This window comes from Schistocerca serialis, chromosome 10 (genome assembly GCF_023864345.2).
Source record: "Schistocerca serialis cubense isolate TAMUIC-IGC-003099 chromosome 10, iqSchSeri2.2, whole genome shotgun sequence".
NCBI classification, from domain to species: Eukaryota; Metazoa; Arthropoda; class Insecta; order Orthoptera; family Acrididae; genus Schistocerca; species Schistocerca serialis.
The window spans coordinates 144,758,696-144,781,374 of NC_064647.1; the positions used below are offsets into that span (position 1 = coordinate 144,758,696).

Consider the following 22,679-nt stretch of genomic DNA (forward strand, 5'->3'; position numbering starts at 1 on the left):
CATCGACTCTGATTACCTGCATCCATTCATGTCTATGTGCATCATGACGGGAAATTCCAACAGGACAGTGCGACACCCTACACGTCCAGAATTGCTACAGAGTGCCTCCAGGAACACTCTTCCGAGTTTAAACATTTCCGATGGCCACCAAGCTCCCCAGACATTATTGAGCATATCTGGGATGCCTTGCAACGTGCTGTTCAGAAGAGATCTCCACTCCCTCGTACTCTTACGGGTTCAGGGACAGCTCTGCAGGATTCAAGGTGTCAGTTCTCTCCAGCACTACTTCAGACATTAGTCGAGTCCACCCCACGTCTTGCTGTGGCATTTCTGCGTGCTCGCGAGAGCCCTACACGATATTAGGGAGGTGTACCAGTTTCTTTGGCTCTTCAGTGTATAATAAACGAAACAACCAGACACACGCGATACAATGGTACATTTCAAAGACGCAAAAAGCATAAAATTACCGTGAACCACATTTGTACATAGATAACAAGGATACTGACAGTTGTATTTATGTGTGTACGCTGTGGTCGGTTCTTGGATTTATGGTGAAGAAACCAAAAGGCAAAAGAAATAAATTTAAAAAAACTAAGTTTCACTTGAACTACATACAGTGACGGAAAAAATCGCAACACGAAACAATAATTAAAGTAGACTAACGAAATTTCTGGAACACACATGTAAGTGATTAACAGTGCAAGATTAAAGGTTAATGTAAGCGCGAAATAAGCCATTGCAAATGTGAAATGCTGACATGTTAATAACCGCTGTAACCGCCACAATGTTGAATGGAACAATGCAAACGTGCATCCACAGGTCCCGAATGCCAGTTTGTGAGATGGAGGTCCATCGCTGTTGCACCACTTAGTCGGTCAATACAGGGAGGGTTAATGCCGTTTGTGGAAGACTGGAGTTGTCATAGGACGATGTCCCATATGCGCTCGACTAGAGACAGACTTGGTGATCGAGCAGGCCAAGGCAACATCTCGACACTCTGTAGAGCATGTTGGGATGTTGTCAAGTTGCACAAAAAATTCACGGAATCCGGGTACTGATGGCGCAATTATGCATGTATCGATGTGTCTGATTATGTATACACGGAGTGCATTGGGGCCTGACGGCTGTTTCGCGACTTTTCTTACTAAATAACTGACAGGCCGGTGTCCCGTATCCACGATGGATCAACAGAGACCGAACGTTTCTTTTATTATACTGTTAACAAGTGTGATTTGCTAATATTGGTTCACGAAATGCCTTCTACGAGGCATCCGTTCTCTTACAGAAGTGATGAAGCGTTTGCACTCAAATGGCTCTAAGCACTATGGGACTTAACATCGGAGATCATCAGTCCCCTAGACTTAGAACTACTTAAACGTAACTAACCTAAGGACCTCACACACATCCATGCCCGAGGCAGGATTCGAATCTGCGACCGTAGCAGCACCGCGGTTCCGGACTGAAGCGCCTAGAACCGCTCGGCCGCACCGGGCGGCTAAGTGTTACACTGTACAGTATCATATCAAAAGTCTCCGGACAGCCGTACGTAATGCAAACTTCACCACCAGATGTTAGGAGAGGCGGACTCCCGCCAGTACGGAAGGAGGCGGTGAGAGCCGCGTCAACCGAGTAAAAATTTCGTGAGGGGCATATCAACGATGCTAACATAATCTGTTTTTCCTTCGCACTACACTGTTTGTGTAGGAATGTTGTCCGTCACTGGAGGTGGCTTAGTGCTGCACCCTTCTGCTACACATGTCGACTGTTGTTGATTGTGAATCGGAAATGGGCGAAACCAACACAGCTAAACCGAGACCGCGCAGACCACATACACTGACGGACAGGGACTGTCAAGCATTGCTGTGGATGGTTGTAAAGAATCAGTGGAAGCATTATTGGATACAGATTCCGCCTCCTATGCTAACACAGTGCTTTCTCTTGTTACGCGAACATGTTTCTGCACGTCAGTCCCATCATCAGTGGATTTTGTTTTATTGAAAACTGCAAAAGTGCACAAATTTTAGGTTGTAACTCATCTAACAAAGTGAGGTCTAAAGGCAAATTTTGTTCGTTTTTGTTCTTACCGTCATTCTACATTACATGGTTTTTTTACGGCCATCTATATGGTGTCCTGGACAAATAGCTTGTCATCTGCAAACCAATCGATGTAAATGTGAATTTCATATCTGCTGATTTTTAAAAAACGTGATTTTGGTGTGTCAACATGTTCTGTGCATCTATTTGTTATTACTTACGTTTTGTTGTGACTGATCCTTCTTCTTTTGCGTGTTGAAGGCACTGCACAAACATATTAAATTTACTTTATGTAATTTCGGTTTTACAAAAGCCTTTTCAATTCGCAAAACGCGGTGAGCACTATGTTGTGTGTCATAACCCCGTTAGCGTTCATTTGGTCCCGAGAGAGTTACGCGCCCAATTTGAATTTTGTTTCATTTGTGTGTGTGTGTGTGTGTGTGTGTGTGTGTGTGTGTGTGTGTGTGTGTGTCCTTTAACTGTTTATGTTGCCTTTTCTGTAAAGTTCCTTCAATGTGTTAAATTATGTGCCTTTACAGAGTGTATTGTTTTCATTTAGAAATTGCTTCCATCCTGTTCTCACGAGAACAAACGAACGCCTACGATGTTAGGAAACACAACAACATAGTGCCTGCTCCGATTTGCGAAGTCAAAAGGCGTGTGTAAAACCGAAATTACACAAAGTACACTACGAGGCCGCCCGACTAGCCGCGCGGTCTAACGCTCTGCTTCCCGAGCGGATTAGTGTCGAGGTCCGGTGTGCCGGCCAGCCTGTGGATGGTTTTTAAGGCGGTTTTCCATCCACCTCGGCGAATGGGGGCTCGTTCCCCTTATTCCGCCTCAGCTACACTATGTCGGCGATTGTTGTATCCACGTTCGCGTACACCACCATTACTCTACCACGTAAACGTAGGGGTTACACTCGTCTGGTGTGAGACCTTCTCGGGAGGGTCGCCTGGGAACCGAACCGCACAATAACCCTGGGTTCGGTGTGGGGTGGCGGTGGGGTGAATGGACTGCTGTAGCCTGTTGTGGGGTTGCAAACCACTGAGGGCTACGGCGGGGACGAAGCCTCTCCGTCGTTTCTAGGTCCCCGGTTCAGTACACACAATACACACACACACACACACACACACTAATATGTGTATGCAGTGCCCTTAGAACGCAGAAAAAGATCAATCACAACAAAACGTGGGTAGTAAAAAATACATATAGAAAACATTTTGCCACACGAAAAGCGCGTTTTTTAAAAATCAAGAGATGTGGTAACTCGCTAACGAAATTCACGATTACATCGCGTGACAAGCTATCAGTGCAGGACACCATACAGATGGCCCTGCAAAACCATGTAATGTAAAATCAAGGTAAACTGTCTTTAGGCTCCATTTTGTTCGATCAGTTACTACTAAAATTTATGCACTTTTTACAGTTTTCAATAAAACAAAGGCCCGAAACATATTTGTGTAACAAGGAAAAACAGTTGAGCTGTGCTCTCTCCCAACTATGCGTTTTCGTGAATTTCATTGTCTGTCTGTGTTTGGATTCCCGCCCTTGTCGCGGTTAAGTCGTGGTTCTTCTTCCTTCTACGTGTGGCAGCAGTGATGTGTATCGATATTTGCGCCGTGTAATATCTTTGGTTTGGTGCATATAGTTTCCGGCAAGGGGGTCTGGAGTGAGTCGGTTCGTTGCGGACGAGGGAAGTTATCTCCGCGCGGTGTAGTCGGCTGAGTCCGCTGGCAGTGTCGGGGAGTTTGTGGAGCTGTCCGGTCGCTACGAGCTTCCTGGTTCGCCGACCCAGGACGTAAAAGTTGAGTGGTGGTTTCAACTACCCAAGCCGCGTCTATTCATGTTGTGGTGGTCCGCTTCGGTGGTTTGCTGTTGGGGAGGTATTCCGGTGAGCAACAGCGAGTGGTTCTACTGCTGAGATTTAGCCGCCATGCGGTGCAATTAACTATTTTGGTCGACTACGATTCGAGTGCACCAGTGGAATTTTCTGCCTTGTGGCCGCTAGTGTTCTGGTTACCTGCACTGGGCACTGACGTAAATTCAGGCAGTGTTGTTTTGGGTGAAGTGAACTATATTACCGTATTTCAAATTCAAGTGTACCAGCGGAATTTTCTGCCTAGTGGCCGTTAGTGTTCCGGTTACCTGCCCTGGCCACTAACGTAACTTCGGGCAGCGTCCTTTCCTCGCCTGTTGTCGCTGTCCAACATGGTGTGTAATTTTGACAGCTAATACGTACTCCATTGTGGATTATCACGTTTGTAACATTGCCGGTTGGGGTTCTCATGTATTTATTGACGGAAAGCAAGTTGTTGTGTCGGTCGGTCCGTGGCTCCCCCTGGTTGGGTTTCGACGGATCAGGTGTAGTTGGGCTCACCACCTGTCTCACCTAAGTGAACGAGAGCAGACCGACTTCCCTGGAGGCTTATGAGTGCCCACAGGTGTTTTATTATCTGTTGTCAGCTATTTTAAACTTTAGGCTTATGGGTATTGTTTGTTTCTTAAAATTTTGCAAAATTAATTTTTAAATTTAGCTTTCAATCTTAAACACAGCGGCCTTCTGCCTTTAAAGATTATGGTAATATACTCTGAAATTTTGAAGTTTGATTGTGGCCCCTCAGCCACTGGTATTACACCTTGCATATGTTGTTTCCTTAAATTATTTTATTGCTATCTTCATTGGATTTTTATTTTGTTGATACTCAAGATTTCTTGTGGTTATACATGCTGGCCATCTGCCTTTAAAAGTCTATTCTGACTTTAAAAGTATATTCTGAAGTTTTGAAATTTAATTGTGGCCCTCAGCCATTTGTGTTGCACTTTGCGTTTGTTGCTTTTTGAATTATTTTATTGCTATCTTAATTGGATTTTTATCTTGTTAAGATTTCTTGTTGGACGCCTTCAACCGTGAAAGAGTTGCTAAATTACAATAAATGACAATTAGAAGCAGAAACTGACCTTAGCCCTTGGCCCTTTCCACAATCCTATTACCTGTTGTGCCCAGCGGATTTAGCGGGCGTATCAACAGTGTGTTTGTACAAAAGGCAGAACCTGTATCCAATAACTTTAACAGCTCGTCATAACTCACACACATTACTGTAGTCAATGCTACGCAAAGCTTAAGGTGCTGTTAAGAGTGCCGCCGCTCCATAGTGGATGATGCGGAAACGATTTATTTGGCCTGATAAATGACGCTGTATCTTCTGTAAATGTCTCATGAAAGGGTTTGGCTTTCATGAAACCCTGGAGACACGTACCTTCATGTGTAATGCCAACAGTGAAGTAAGGAAAACGTCGTGTTACAGTGTTGGTGTGTTTTCCTGCGTGGACTGATGACCTTAGCAGTTAAGTCCCATAAGATTTCACACATTTTTTCCTTGGTGACGGAGTGGTACCCCTATTCCGCTTAAGAACACCCTAAATGGGGAGGGACACGAACACATTTCACAGTACTGTGTACTGCGTACAGCAGAGCAATCGTCAGCAGACGATGACTGTATGAGCATGACAATGCACCTTCCCATAAAGCAGCGCGTGTGGGGCAATGGTTTGCGGACAACAGCATTCCTGAAATGGACACGCCTGCTTAGAGCCCGACTCGGGAGGCCCTCGGGATGAGTTAGCATGTTGACTTCACAGCCCAGCGTCAAACGTTACTACGTTTCTGATTTGGAAGCTTTGGCAAGAACTGGCCAGCATTCATCCAGAGACATTTCATTGAAATTGTCGGCAGCCGAGTTCTAGCCGTCATAAAGGCGACTGGTAGACGCAGAGCATACTGATGCCCACTAACTGGTGTCCGGGTACTTTTGATGAGAGGGTGTACGTTAAGTGTCGCCTGCAGGAACAGGGGTGAAGCCCCCCAGCCTCCAGTAGCCGGGTGTGTCGGTGCAGCTGGCAGGGCCAGCCAGTATCTCGCCGTGCTTTAGTTCGTGTCACTTCGCACGCCGCGCCCCTACCCCGCCTACATTTTTATTTTCATTTTTCTTTTTTTACTGACCGCCCCTCCCCCTCCCGCGGCGCTTGACACAGAGCTATATAATTCGGCGATAGACGCGTCCATTGTTCCGCTAAAGCCGGCGGGATTAAAAAACCCTGGCCTCTCGCGATAAACAACGATTAACGGCGATAAGCCCCCAACTGAAACAGGCACAGCGGGGATTCCTCCCCCGTCCCCTGTCCCATATAGGCAACACCCTTCACCGCCAACACCCTCCCCCTCTTCCCGAATCACGTAACCGACGACCACGGCACAACCACGCAACCCGTCATAGTAGAAAAAAAAAACAAAACACAAAAGCCGTAAGCAACATCCTCTAGGAAACTAGCCGCTATCAGCGGATATTTGAACGTGTCCCATACCAGCACTTCGTGCAGCTGTTACACGCATCGAAGCGTACTCACTTCGTTTTTTTTTCTGCACTACAATGTGTAGGAATGTTTCGAAACATTGGAGGTGGCTTGGTAGCTAACCAAGGCGGCAACCAGGAAGTCGTGTGGAATGGGCTGGACCTTCTCTCTAGGCTTTCCAACAACGGAAACTCTCCACCGCACCCCCCCCCCCCCCCCCAAATGTAGTTGTAATATGGCCCAGTGAATAGCCTGTCAAAAACAGAACACACATCAAACATCGAAACAGTTAGAAAATGCAATGAACTGTGAAAAAAGAACCAAAATAGAAATAGTGAACGGTCCAAGCTCAAAATGTGCAACATCGAGCGAATTTGAAGGCCACGGCGTCGTGGTCATGATGTACGACTGCGAATGCGGAGATGGCTGTTCGAATCTCGTTCGTGTTCCAGTTTTTTTTTCCTCATAAAATTATGAACTGTTCAGCCAGTCATTGACGTGTCCCTTCACTGTACTCAAAATTATGTCTCTGTTGTGGTGTAACGTCTGTTTGTAACAGCGAGGTGCAATGAAGGGACCTTCAGACGTACATACCTCCTATTTGTTCCACCCAAGTACCACTTGTTATGACTCTTTGAAACGTCCTCTTAGAAATATTAAGAATTACTGTGCTGCTAAACTTCTACGTTATTTGATACAAAGACAGCTGAGTAAAACTCAACGTACTCAAACAGTTTTCTCTTTGCTTATTCTGATCATCACTAAACTGACACACAATATTTTTTTACCGCAACGCAATCTTACTTTCGATAATACCTACAAAACGATGCCCCTAATTAACAATAACCTATACCTTTCATGAATCATTCGCCTCACAAAAATCTTCGTTATTCGAACTACTGCAATACAGCGAGCGCCAATACTGCCAGTTAAACAAACGATTCTAAGAACTGAAGGCACTAACTACTGATAGGCATAGTTAGCAAATGAAAGATTTTGATAGAGAACAAACAATTTATATACCTAAATAGCGTTCAAAAGTCATAGGAAGTTTTCGTTCTTTAATTCCTTTGTTGTAGCATTGTGTATTGTGTAGAGTGTATTGAACTGGGGACCCGGAAACGACGGAGAGGCTTCGTCCCGCCGTAGCCCTCTGTGTTTCATAACCTCACAACACGCCACAGCAGTCAAACCACCGCACCGCCGCCCCACACTGAAACCAGGGTTATTGTGCGGTTAAGCCCCCCCCAGTGGATATCTCCCCCCCCCCCCCTTCTCTCCCCGGGAACGTCTCATACCAGACGAATGTAACCCCAAAAGTTTGCGTGGCAGAATAATTAAGGTGTACGAGTACGTGGAAAAGGTGTTTGCGCAGCAATTGCCGACACAGTGTAACCGAGGCGGGATAAGGGGAACCAACCCGCATTCGCAGAGGTAGATGGAAAGCCAACCGCCTTAAAAACCATCCACAGGCTGGCCGGCACGCCGGACCTCGGCACTAATCCGCCGGGCGGATTCATGCCGGGGACCGGCACGTCTTCCCGCTCGAGAAATAGCGCGAAAGACCGCGCAGCTAGCTGGGCGGGCGTTGCAACATAGTTAGCACCCGTTTATTTCTCTTTTCATTTCCGTGAATGTCACCATTCATCACATTTACTTGTGCGGGTGGTATATTCGTACCACATGACTCATATTCTATAACCATAGTATGACAATTGCCAGTACCACAGAAGGAGAACAGACATTTCAACGACTGGGCACACAGTTCATAATTTAGAGAGAAAAAAAGTGGCGCACAAGAGACCTGAACACGGATCACTCGCTCTGCAGTGCAACACAGACACAGAGGCCACACAGCCACGATGCGTCATTCTTTCAATTCGCTCAAGGCTGCACATCTTCAATGTTGACAATTAACTGTTTCTATTTTGCTTCGTTTTTCACAGTTTAGAACAACGTCTTTCTGTTTTCATGCTTGATCTGTGTTTTACGGGCTACCCACTGGGCCATCTGATCACTAAATCTGAGTGGGGTGCGATGGGGAGTTTACCTTGTAAGTAGCGAGAAAAATAATATATAGTAATGAGAATAAACTGTAGATCTGAAAGAAAGATCACTCGACTTAACAAATCTGACGATTGAACACTACTGGCCATTAAAATTGCTACACCATGAAGATGACGTGCTACAGACGCGAAATTTAACCGACAGGAATAAGATGCTGCGATATGATTAGCTCTTCAGAGCATTCACACAAAGTTGGCGCCGGTGGCGACACCTACAACGTGCTGACATGAGGAAAGTTTCCAACCGATTTCCCATACACAAACAGCAGTTCACCGGCGTTGCCTGATGAAACGTTGTTGTGATGCCTTGTGTAAGGAGAATATCACTAGCAGTCGAGATAGGCATCTTATCCACATGGCTGTAACGGATCGTGCAGCCACGTCTCGATCCCTGAGTCAACAGATGGGGACGTTTCAAAGACAACAACCATCTGCACCAACAGTTTGACGACGTTTGCAGCAGCATGGACTATCAGCTCGGAGACCATGGCTGCGGTTACCCTTGACGCTGCATCACAGACAGGAGCGCCCGCGATTGAGTACTCAACGACGAACCTGGGTGCATGAATGGCAAAACGTCATTTTTTTGGATGAATCCAGGTTCTGTTTACAGCATCGAGATGGTCGCATCCGTGTTTGGCGACATCGCCGTGAACGCACATTGGAAGCGTGTATTCGTCATCGCCATACTGGCCTACCACCCGGCGTGATGGTATGGGGTGCCATTGGTTACACGTCTCGGTCACGTCTTGTTCGCATTGACGGCACTTTGAACAGTGGACGTTACATATCAGATGTGTTACGACCCGTGGTTCTAACCTTCATTCGATCCCTGAGAAACCCTACATTTCAGCAGGATAATGCACGACCGCATGTTGCAGGTCCTGCACGGGCCTTTCTGGATACAGAAAATGTTCGATTGCTGCCCTGGCCAGCACATTCTCCAGATATCTCACCAATTGAAAACGTCCGGCGCGTCACAATACGCCAGTCACTACTCTTAATGAACTGTGGTATCGTGTTGAAGCCGCATGGGCACCCGTACCTGTACACGCCATCCGAGCTCTGGTTGACAATGCACAGGCGTATTAAGGCCGCTATTACGGCCAGAGGTGGTTGTTCTGGGTACTGATTTCTCAGGATCTATGCACCCAAACTGCGTGAAAATGTAATCACATGTCAGTTCTAGTATAATATATTTGTCCAATGAATACCTGTTTATCATCTGCATTTGTTCTCGGTGTAGCAATTTTAATGGCCAGTAGTGTAGAATGTGCACTTTAAAATTATTTATCATGTTATCGAAGAGCAAAAGTTAATCATAATGCCAAAACGTAAAAACAGTGTTGTCATCCATCAAGCGTACAGTTAATGATATTCAGGAAGATTGGATTTTTTTCGGCAGATGGCACCACATTGCTGAATGCACATGTAAAGTAAACTAAGAAGATAAGAAAATCACGGACACGAACGAAACAAACGTATCAAAGAAACAATAACCAAATGCAGAAATAAAGTGCTAGCACACTGCCTACATGGGAAAATTAACACAGGCTCGATAGGTTGAATTGAGAAGTCGTAGTGGCTGTTACGGTGTGCTCGTATATCATGAGATGTAAATCCACACCATATATCTGTTGGTGCAGCCGACAAAGACGCAAAAGCCCAATTAAAGGGCGTTAACGCTAACTTCGTCACAATAACATAAACCATATCACCCCTTTTTTTAAAAAAAAAAGTTTTTAATTTTTTTTCCTATGGTGTGCTTCTCACCTGTGTTTGTTACTTTTTTAGTAATTTGTACAATTGCTTTTTGCCGTATATAACTGTACTATGTGGTTGACAAAATCTTTGTCAATGTATCCATTTTTGTAAATTTTTCAGTATTTTATGATTATATTTTACCTCACTTTTATGTCATTCCTTCTTCTCATTCTTATTTTAGCTGTATCTTTTCGCATAGAGGGCGGGTTTGTTTTGCAACACCCGCTTATGGTTTCTCGTTGTCATAGTCAATTTTCGATGTATCACTTTATGTTTCAAAACCTGGTTAAGACAGTGTTACTATTCAGGGAACATACACGTTGAAAGGTAAATGTGTATGTGCATTTTAAATGGTTTAATGCGTCTATAAACACTTAATTGGTTTTACGTTGCTTTATGTACATTTATTCATTTGGTCACTGTTATTAATTATTTTTATTTTTATTCTTGTATTTGTATGAATTGAAATCGATTTGCAGAAGTAAATAAAGAAAACATGATTTTGCGACTGGTTGCTGCTTATTTGGTAATTTTGTGGTGTCACCGCCAGACACCACACTTGCTAGGTGGTAGTTTTAAACCGGCCGCGGTCCATTAGTACATGTCGGACCCGCGTGTCGCCACTGTCAGTGATCGCAGACCGAGCGCCACCACAAGGCAGGTCTCGAGATACGGACTAGCACTCGCCCCACTTGTACGGACGACTTTGCTAGCGACTACACTGACGAAGCCTCGCTCCTTTGCCGAGCAGATAGTCAGAATAGCCTTCAGCTAAGTCCATGGCTACGACCTAGCAAGGCGCCATTAGCCTTACATAGCAATTGATACTTATCGTATAAAGCATGTCGCATCAAGAACGATGTATACAATAAGGATGGATTAAAGTTAAGTATTCCAAAAGCTACGTACTTTTCTTTATAGCATTCATTACGTATCCTGTTTCAGACCTCACGCCATCCTTCGTGTGTTTATAGCGTGCATTGCGGTCCCCTCAAATCACACTGTGTCGGCACTTCTGTCGACACATCAAATTTTATGGTTTATGGTCGCTGCACAACTTGGGAACCATATGGAGCACACCATTCAGAAGTCTCATATCTGTTCATCTGAGCCAACGGCCTTGCCGCAGCGGCAATACCAGGTGCCGTCATATCACCCAAGTCAAGCACTGCCGGGCTAGGCTAGAACTTGCATGGGTGACCATGCGGTCTGCAGGGCGCTGTGGACAAGCCAGGTGCACTCAACCCTTGTGAGGCAAACTCAGCGGCTACCTGATTGAGAACTAGCGGCTCCGGTCTCGTAAATTGACATAACAGCCGGGAGAGCGGTGTGCTGATCACATGCTCCTCCACATCCGCATCCAGTCACGCCTGTAGACTGAGGATGACACGGCGGCCGGTCGGTACCATTGCGCTTCATGGCCTATTCGGGCAGAGTTTAGTGTAGATTTTAGTATGTTTTGATCTGATCGCTTATGTCTTTCAGTTCTGTACTATACTACAGCAGTTCTTTATACCTCTGCTCCAAGTACACTACTGGCCATTAAAATTGCTACACCGAGAAGAAATGCAGATGATAAACGGGAATTCATTGGACAAATATATTATACTAGAACTGACATGTGATTACATTTTCAAGTAATTTGGGTGCACAGATCCAGTAAAATCAATACGTAGAACAACCACCTCTGGCCGTAATAACGGCCTTGATACGCCTGGGCATTCAAACAGAGCTTGGATGTTGTGTACAGGTACAGCTGCCCGTGCAGCTTCAACACGATACCACAGTTCATCAAGAGTAGTGACTGGCGTATTGTGACGAGCCACTTGCTCGACCACCATTGACCAGACGTTTTCAATTGGTGAGACATTTGGAGAATGTGCTGGCCAGGGCAGCAGTCGAACATTCTCTGTATCTAGAAAGGCCCGTACACGACCTGCGACATGCGGCCGTGCATTATCCTGCTGAAATGTAGGGTTTCGCAGGGATCGAATGAAGGGTAGAGCCACGGATCGTAACACATCTGAAATGTAACGTCCACTCTTCAAAGTTCCGTCAATGCGAACAAGACGTGACCGAGACGTGTAACCAATGGCACGCCGTACCATCACGCCGGATGATACACCAGTATGGCGATGGCAAATACAAGCTTCCAATGTGCATTGACCGCAATGTCGCCAAACATGGATGTGATCATCACGATGAAGTAAACAGAACCTGGATTCATCCACAAAAATGACGTTTTGCCATTCGTGCACACAGGTTCGTCGTTGAGTGCACCACCACAGGCGCACCTGTCTGTGATGCAGCGTCAATGGTAACCGCAGGCACGGTCTCCGAGCTGATAGTCCATGCTGCTGCAAACGTCGTCTAACTGTTGGTGCAGATGGTTGTTGTCTTGCAAACGTCCCCATCTGTTGACTCAGGCATCGAGTGGCTGCACGATCCGTTACAGCCATGCGGATAAGATGCCTGTCATCTCGACTGCTAGTGATACGAGGCCGTTGGGATCCAGCACGGCGTTCCGTATTACCCTCCTGAACCCACCGATTCCATATTCTGCTAACAGTCATTGGATCTCGACCAACGCTAGCAGTAATGCCGCGATACGGTAAACCGCAATCGCGATAGGCTACAATCCGACCTTTATCAAAGTCGGAAACGTGATGGTACGCATTTCGCTTCCTTACACGAGGCATCACTACAACGTTTCACCAGGCAACGCCGGTCAACTGCTGTTTGTGTATGAGAAATCGGTTGGAAATTTTCCTCATGTCAGCATGTCGTAGGTGTCGCCACCGGCGCCAACCTTGTGTGAATACTCTGAAAAGCTAATCGTTTGCGTATCAAAAAAATGGTTCAAATGGCTCTGAGCACTATGGGACTTAACAGCTATGGTCATAAGTCCCCTAGAACTTAGAACTACTTAAACCTAACTAACCTAAGGACAGCACACAACACCCAGCCATCACGAGGCAGGCAAAATCCCTGACCCCGCCGGGAATCGAACCCGGGAACCCGTGCGTGGGAAGCGGGAACGCTACCGCACGACCACGAGATGCGGGCGTTTGCGTATCACAGCATTTTCTTCCTGTCGGTTAAATTTCACGTCTGTAGCTCGTGAACTTCGTGGTGTAGCAATTTTAATGGCTAGTAGTGTATCTTCGAGCTATGATACTTGGCAGTGAAGTTACTCTTGTCCTTTTGCACACCAGTGCACACTGCATACGCACTATAAGTGAAACACTATTTGCTGTGAGTGGTGTAGTTGTACGGATAGAGACTTGCAACAAATGTGCCTCACTGTCAGTGGTGGGTGCTTCCCCCCTCCCGCCGACGCTCTCCCCCCACGCTCACCCTTTCCACGTGGCCTGAGGCGGACTCTCGCTTTCATTAGAGCGAGCAGGGCAGCGCTGTCAGTCTAGACCCGCGTCCCCAGGGCTGGCGAGCACGCAGCGCACAGCGAATGGCGGCAGACGCCGTATTGCTTTTCAAGCAGCGCCCGCGGGCCGTAATGAGAGCAAGCGCCTGTCTAGGGGTGCAGCTGCAATCTCGCGTCCGCGGTCTGGAACGTTGGGGAAGTCCAGATTACTTCTTCCGTTGCCTAATCACCACGGACGACACTCGGGACTACCACTGTACTACGATTCAGTCACAAAAGGAGCAAAGCGAGCAGAGGAAACTTGTGGATTCACGACCGAAAAAAATAAATAGATAAAGAGGAATAGGAGGAGAAGGAGGAGAAAATTAGTGTTTTACGTCCCGTCGACATCAGTTCATTATCGACGGAGCACGAGCTCGTATTAGGGAAGGATGGAAGAGGAAAGAGGCAGTGCCCTTTCGGAGGAGCCATCCTGGCATTCGCTTTAAGCGATTTAGGGACATCACGGAAAACCTACATCAGGATGAAACATCCTGGGAGATTAAAACTGTGTGCCCGACCGAGACTCGAACTCGGGACCTATCCCTTTCGCGGGCAAGTTCTCTACCAACCGAGCTACCGAAGCACGACTCACGCCCGGTCCTCACAGCTTTACTTCTGCCAGTATATCGTCTTCTACCTTCCAAACTTTACAGAAGCTCTCCTGCGAACCTTGCAGAACTAGCACTCCTGAAAGAAAGGATACTGAGGAGAGATGGCTTAGCCACGGCCTGGGGGATGTTTCCACAATGAGATTTTCACTCTGCAGCGGAGACCGGGCGTGAGTCGTGCTTCGGTGGCTCAGTTGGTAGAGCACTTGCCCGGGAAAGGCAAAGGTCCCGAGTTCGAGTCTCGGTCGGGCGCACGGTTTTAATCTGCCAGGAAGTTTCATATCAGCGCACACTCCGCTGCAGAGTGAAAATCTCATTCTGCAAACATCCCCCAGGCTGTGGCTAAGCCATGTCTCCGCAGTATCCTTTCTTTCAGCAGTGCTAGTTCTGCTAGGTTCGCAGGAGAGCTTCTGTGAAGTTTGGAAGGTAGGAGACGAGATACTGGCAGAAGTAAAGCTGTCAGGACCGGGCGTGCGTCGCGCTTCGGTAGCTCAGTTGGTAGAGCACTTGCCCGTGAAAGGGATAGGTCCCGAGTTCGAGTCTCGGTCGGGCACTCAGTTTTAATCTGCCAGGAAGTTTCATATCAGCGCACACTCCGCTGCAGAGTGAAAATCTCATTCTGGCTACATCAGGATGGGTGGACGCGGGGTTTGAGCCGGCCGGTGTGGCCGTGCGGTTCTAAGCGCGTCAGTTTGGAACCGCGTGACCGCTACGGTCGCAGGTTCGAATCCTGCCTCGGGCATGGATGTGTGTGATGTCCTTAGGTTAGTTAGGTTTAAGAAGTTCTAAGTTCTAGGGGACTGATGACCTCAGTAGTTAAGTCCCATAGTGCTCAGAGCCATTTGAACCATTTGCGGGGTTTGAGTGGCGCGAATTCTCCCGAATGCGAGTCCAGTATGCTAGCCACAGCGCTACGCCTTTGAATAAATAAAAAAGATGAGGGAGGAGGGAGAGAGAGAGAGAGAGAGAGAGAGAGAGAGAGAGAGAGAGAGAGAGGGGGCGTATGAACACAACGATCGTCGGATGCAGTAATTCTGATTGTGTACTGGGACTGCCACGGGATGGTGCTAAGACGTTATGCTCGGAAGAGGCAATCCGATATCTTCCGAAGAGGTAACGGGAAACTGAGAGGACGAAGCTGTTTGAGGAGCTGTTTTTGCGCCACGGCAACGACGCTCTAGTGCACGGAGTGCCGACGTAGTTGCTGCTGCCAACCGACCGCGTGGTGAAGAGATGTCGGGGCTGGACTTCAGTTAAGTAGTTTTGATTCGACGTGGTACCACGCTACTATAGATTTTAATTTTAAGGTTGACTGTGCCTTTACTCTGGCATGTTATAGTAACTTTATGCTTCTGAAGAAGGCTAGATTAATCGAGCCCAGGGCTTCCCAACCTTTTTAGCTGGTGGACCCCTTCTTCAGTCGAAAATCCATTGCGGACCCCTAGTCTGTTCCCTATTCCACCCCCCCCCCCCCCCCGCCCCCCCCCCCCCGAAGTATCAATAGTCTTTGGTTTAGAGATGAATGAAAACAACTTGAAGGTCAAAAATCGACTTATGAAATAGGTAGTGCACCGACAAAGCAAGTTTAGCATTTAATGATGCCTGGGGCCGCATACGTGCCAGCGAGTGCTGCGACTGGTCGACAAAGCTCGCTCCGCGCATGCGTAAAAGGTTTCAGCGCATCTACCGCCGTAAGCCGGCGCACAAACGACCCCTGCATGTTGCTAAACAGTCGATCAGAGAAGCCGCATCCTCCGGCGCTAAACTGTGTATGCGTTCTCACTTAGGAACCGCAATGGCTGCTTTGGCAATACGACCTGAAGTAAAAGTACACTTTTTTCACACGAAAAAAAGTGATGAATTTGATTTTCACATTTTTATTCAATAATTTTACTCATTATTTTACACGATTTGGTGAAGGGTGGCCGCGGACACCCTAGAAAGAGCAGGCGGACCCCTAAGGGGTCCGCGAACCACACGTTGGGAAGCCCTGATCTAGCCGAAACCTGGTAAAGACCAAAAAATTTGCGCAACTGAGGCTGATTCTTCAAAATATTAGCTATTCTATAGGTTGAGTCAGTCTTTCTAACCATCATTTCTTTTCCGATTTCTTCAAATTTTTCATGCAGCCATTTCTCCTCAGCTTCCCTGCACTTCCTATTTACTGCATTCCTATGCGACATGTATTTTTGAGTTCTTGAATTTCCCTGAACGTTTTCGTACATCTTTCTTTCATCGATGAACTGTTATTTTCTGTTACCCGTGGTTTCATTGCAGTTACTCCTTTGTACCTTCGCAAATTGTGTGATTGCCCTTTTTGGAAATGTCCATTCCTCTTCATCTGAAATGACTTCTGAACTATTGCTTACCGCAGTGTCTAAAGCCTCTAAAGGCTTCAGGCGCATCTCTTCATTTCTTAGTACTTCGTTTCCCACTTTTTTGTGCACTGATTCTTCCTGACTAGTGTCTTAAACTTCAGCTTACTCTTGATCACTATTACGTTGTGGTCTGAGTCTATATCTGCAGCTGGACACTCCTTACAATCCAGTATTCGATTTCCTAATCTCTGCTAGACCATCATGTAATCTAATTGAAATCTTCCCGTATCTCCCAGCCTTTTCCAAGTGTACCTCCTCCTTTTGTGATTCTTGAACAGAGTATTCGCTATCAGTAGCTGAAATTTATTGCATAATTCAATTCGTTTTTCTCCTCGTCATTCCTACTACCAAGTCCATATTCTCCCGTAAGCCTTTCTTCTGCTCCTTCCCCCACAACCGCATTAATATAGCAACTATTCTATTTTTATTTCCCTTTATGCACTGAACTACATGTTCAATATGCTCACATATTTTCTCTATCTCTTCCTCTTCCACTTGCGACGTCAGCATGTGTACCTGGACTATCGTTGCAGCTGTTAGTTTGTGGTTAATTCTGACGAGAATAACCCTATCACTGAACTGTCCACAGTAACTCTCTCTCCGTTCTACCTTTCTGTTCATAACGAATCCTGCTCCCGTTATACCATTTTCTGCAGCTGTTGATATTACCCTATACTCATCTTACCACAAATGGTTGCCTTCTTCCCATTTTACTTCACTGGCCCCCACTATGTCTAGATCGAGTCATCGAATTTCCCTGTTGAGATTTTCTAGCTTCCCTACCACGTTCAAGCTTCTGACATTCCATGCCCCGACTTGTACAACGTTATCGTGCCGTTGGTTATTCTGTCTGTTTCTCATAGTTACATACCACTTCGCAGTCCCCTCCCGGTGATGTGAAAATATAATTTTTTTAAATTATTTTTTTTTAATCAATGTATATGATCCCGTTGTGCGCAGCGATCGCTGAATATATGCAATGGAGAAAAGAACAGCATTCGATCGCAAAATCCGTCCTTTAGTTACAGCAGATCCAAATTTCAACTATAACATAGCTAAAAATTTCATTGCAAAAAATTTACAAAATAGTGCAATCAGGAACGCGTATAAGACAGCTGACAACGTGCCGTAGGTCGAAACATAAGAACGATACAGTTTCATACCTTGTAACAACAGGTGACATTAGTCCAAAGTGTCTCCTAATAAACAATATTGGTTGCTGTAGAGCATACTTTGTACAAGAGTCTAGCATGAACTGAAGCCGTTGCTTGCATGGTCAAACAGGAGCAAAATGTGACGTCAGAGCCCTGTGGTGCCCTCTATCGAGGTGTAGTTAAATGACTGTAAACCCACATAATTTTTAAAAATTTCATGCGACGACCAGTGCCGACGGAAAGCGTCGGTTTGCTTCCCGTTACGGACAAAATGATGTTTTCTACGTGCCCATTCGACAAAACGCTCCCAGATTAGTCTAGGGCGATACTCGTTTTATCGATTAGTATTGACAGGGGCAGGGAAAAGTGGAAGAATAACCAATACTCCAGCAATGGGAGCCACCGCCCTGGCTCGCGTTGACTGCTGCCACGAACCACGCAGCAGCGCTACTGAGTCGCTGTTGGTGTACTGACAGCAGCTGGTTATTCTTCGTCTGTCCCTGTTAATACATGTGGATTAAACGAGTATCACGCTAGACTAATCTGGGAGCCCTCTGTTGTATGAGCACGTAGAATACTGATTTAAAAATAATTTTGGTTGTAATGAGAAACGAATCGACATCTTCCGTCAGCTCTGGGCGTCGCATGAAAGACACGATGAGTTGTATTTGTTTGGGATGACTCCACCAACACAACCCAAAAACGAAATTGCGAATATCGGTCGAAAAAAAGAAACAGATGAGTAACCCAGTTATATCAACTTATAAATGTTCAACATGTAGCCATATTTACAAATTGATTTGTGATGCGAACGTAAAATACACACATCAAAAAAAGTTTTGCATCATCCTAGTTCCCAGAATTCCTGAAAATACACTCCTGGAAATGGAAAAAAGAACACATTGACACCGGTGTGTCAGACCCACCATACTTGCTCCGGACACTGCGAGAGGGCTGTACAAGCAATGATCACACGCACGGCACAGCGGACACACCAGGAACCGCGGTGTTGGCCGTCGAATGGCGCTAGCTGCGCAGCATTTGTGCACCGCCGCCGTCAGTGTCAGCCAGTTTGCCGTGGCATACGAAGCTCCATCGCAGTCTTTAACACTGGTAGCATGCCGCGACAGCGTGGACGTGAACCGGATGTGCAGTTGACGGACTTTGAGCGAGGGCGTATAGTGGGCATGCGGGAGGCCGGGTGGACGCACCGCCGAATTGCTCAACACGTGGGGCGTGAGGTCTCCACAGTACATCGATGTTGTCGCCAGTGGTCGGCGGAAGGTGCACGTGCCCGTCGACCTGGGACCGGACCGCAGCGACGCACGGATGCACGCCAAGACCGTAGGATCCTACGCAGTGCCGTAGGGGACCGCACCGCCACTTCCCAGCAAATTAGGGACACTGTTGCTCCTGGGGTATCGGCGAGGACCATTCGCAACCGTCTCCATGAAGCTGGGCTACGGTCCCGCACACCGTTAGGCCGTCTTCCGCTCACGCCCCAACATCGTGCAGCCCGCCTCCAGTGGTGTCGCGACAGGCGTGAATGGAGGGACGAATGGAGACGTGTCGTCTTCAGCGATGAGAGTCGCTTCTGCCTTGGTGCCAATGATGGTCGTATGCGTGTTTGGCGCCGTGCAGGTGAGCGCCACAATCAGGACTGCATACGACCGAGGCACACAGGACCAACACCCGGCATCATGGTGTGGGGAGCGATCTCCTACACTGGCCGTACACCTCTGGTGATCGTCGAGGGGACACTGAATAGTGCACGGTACATCCAAACCGTCATCGAACCCATCGTTCTACCATTCCTAGACCGGCAATGGAACTTGCTGTTCCAACAGGACAATGCACGTCCGCATGTATCCCGTGCCACCCAACGTGCTCTAGAAGGTGTAAGTCAACTACCCTGGCCAGCAAGATCTCCGGATCTGTCCCCCATTGAGCATGTTTGGGACTGGATGAAGCGTCGTCTCACGCGGTCTGCACGTCCAGCACGAACGCTGGTCCAACTGAGGCGCCAGGTGGAAATGGCATGGCAAGCCGTTCCACAGGACTACATCCAGCATCTTTACGATCGTCTCCATGGGAGAATAGCAGCCTGCATTGCTGCGAAAGGTGGATATACACTGTACTAGTGCCGACATTGTGCATGCTCTGTTGCCTGTGTCTATGTGCCTGTGGTTCTGTCAGTGTGACCATGTGATGTATCTGACCCCAGGAATGTGTCAATAAAGTTTCCCCTTCCTGGGACAATGAATTCACGGTGTTCTTATTTCAATTTCCAGGAGTGTAGACGTTGACTGTGGATATTGTCCCTCTGACTGTTCAGAGAGGTCACTAAACACGCCCAAAGATGTAAACAACCATGCATGAGCAGCGCCTATTAGACGGAGGGGGTTCGACAGCCGATCAGTTCCACTCATTCCACCAGGATGGAGGTGCACGGCTCGTGTTGTCTGTAGTTCACCCTGGCTTAGACGGTCAATACCGCGGTTCCATAGCGTCCGCAGTGCTGCTTTGTGCCAGGAAGGCCTCTCAACAAGGGAAGTGTCCAGGCGTCTCGGAGTGAACTAAAGCGATTTTGTTCGGACATGGAGAAGATACACAGATACAGCAACTGTCGATGATATGCCTCGCTCGGGGCACCCACACTGCAGTGGATGACTGCTACCTACGGATTATGGCTCGGAGGAACCCCGACAGCAACGCCACCATGTTCAATAATGCTTTTCGTACAGCCAAAGGACGCCGTGTTACGACTCAAGCTGTGCGCAATAGGCTGCATGATGCGTAACTTCCTCCCGACGTCCATGGCGAGGTCCATCTTTGCAGCCACGACGCCATGCAGCGCGGTGCAGATGGGCCCAAGAAAATGCCGAATGGACCGCTCAGGATTGGCATCATGTTCTCTTCACCGATGAGCGTCGCATATGCCTTCAACCAGACAACCGTCGGAGACGTGTTTGGAGGCAACCTGGTCAGGCTGAATGCCTTAGACACACTGACCAGCTGTTTTGGGGTGGCGTTATGTGGGGCCGGCGTAAGCCGCTGGTGGTCATCGAAGGCGCCGTAACGCCTGTACGATATGTGAATGCCATCCTCCGTCCGATAGTCCAAACGTATCGGCAGCATATTGGAAATTGTCTTCGTGGACAACAATACGCGTCCCCATCGTGCAACTCTTGTGAATAACTTCCTTCAGGATAACGACATCGCTCGACTAGAGTGGGCAGTATGTTCTCCAGACATGAACCCTATTAAACATACTGAGGTAGATTGAAAAGGGCTGTTTATGGACGACGCGCCCGACCAACCACTCTGAGGGATCTAAGCCGAATCGCCGTTGAGTAGTCGGACAATCTGGACCAACAGTGCCTTGATGGTTTGCTACGACGAATACAGGCGTGCATCAATGCAAGATGATGTGCTATTGGGTATTAGAGGTACCGATGTGTACAGCAATCAGGATCACCACCTCTGAAGGTCTCGCTGTATGATGTTGTATGTTGATCACAATTCCAATTTTCTGCACATGTTCCGGAACTCTCGGAACCGAGGTGATGCAAAACTTTTTTTCATGTGTGTATGTTGCACATCGTTACAATTTATCGTGTAACTGATTCACGGAACATGAAATTAACTACCTGCATCAAATTGTCCATCTCAACTTCATCTACAGTACTGTCGCACGTCGTAAAGAATTATCGCCTGCATCCTGTAAGTGTTTTATCTCGTATGATAAAGAAGAACAACGCAGCGTTCGAACACCATGCTCGTTATCTGATGCCCCGACCAGTTTTCTCCAGTGTACACGCTTGTTCACGGATACAGTCGAACAGCATTCAACACTGACGAACTGTTTGCCAATACTTGTACGCTGGTGCTCTCTCCGTTGTAAAAGCAGGGTTTGGACAGGTCTAGAGAGCCTCTCAGTACATGACTGTGTTATCACGGCAGCTCGTATCAGACAACGACCCGAGAGCAGAACTTCACTGACTTCGCTACCGTGAGAAAGGCGCCTCTTCGGATGTGACAGGTAGCGGCAGCAGCAAAGAAGGATGTAGCCCCTCTTGCCCTCGGCTGCTCCACGGCCCGGGGGACGTATCCCTCACGCCGCTACATACGGAGTATACCGGATAGGCAGACACACACGCGAGCTCGTTTACATTCTCGGCCCGCGCCAGAGGGCGCCACACCGCATAACGGAACGGCGGGGCTCAGCGCCTCGTTACTATGCGGCTCGCGCAGCGCCGCCGAGGATGGTGTTTACTCTGCGATCGAAACGCCAGCCGCGTGTCGTGCCTCCCGGTTCAGGTATCATCGCTGTGTTCAAGGCCCGCCCTACACGGCCTAGCTGGTGCTTCTGAAGCTTCGTACTTAGGATAGCGGTTATACTGTATAAGACGTGCATATTTCTATTGTCTATTGTCAAAACACAATTTATGAAAGATATTTATGTTTTATTTATAGAATTAAGTAGGAATAATTAATATTTGTCATATTGAAATAATTGTGGTAGCAGGGAATGTCTGCTCCAGAAAGCATTGTTGGCGGGAGAGACCGCACTTTAGCGTTCGTAGGAAGTCAGTAGTAAGCGAGATGTGAAGCGAGTCGGTAGCAGGTCTCAAGCGAGAGGTTGATAGGAGCGGTGTGCCTGCCAGCCACCAGCTATGATTTACAAGAGATTATAAACGGATGTACAGAGACATCAGCTAACTATTATAATAAGAGGAACTAATATTATTGAATTAATTTTTTGAGAAACTCAAGACTGCTGAAGGTATGTTTGCGCAATGCTAGTTGTAAGATTATTGTAAAAAGTAAGTCCCATTTAAACGTTTATAAAATCATTTCATGCAGAATATAATTAAATTTTGCCAGCAATATTGCAT

General features: G+C 47.2%; 1 non-coding gene across 1 annotated transcript; it reads left to right on the forward strand.

Moving 5' to 3' along the window:
- The first annotated feature begins 14,428 nt into the window (after window positions 1-14,428).
- On the forward strand, window positions 14,429-14,503 carry Trnas-gga (transfer RNA serine (anticodon GGA)). Its single transcript has one exon. It is a non-coding gene; the product is annotated as a tRNA-Ser (tRNA).
- Window positions 14,504-22,679: the final 8,176 nt, after the last annotated feature.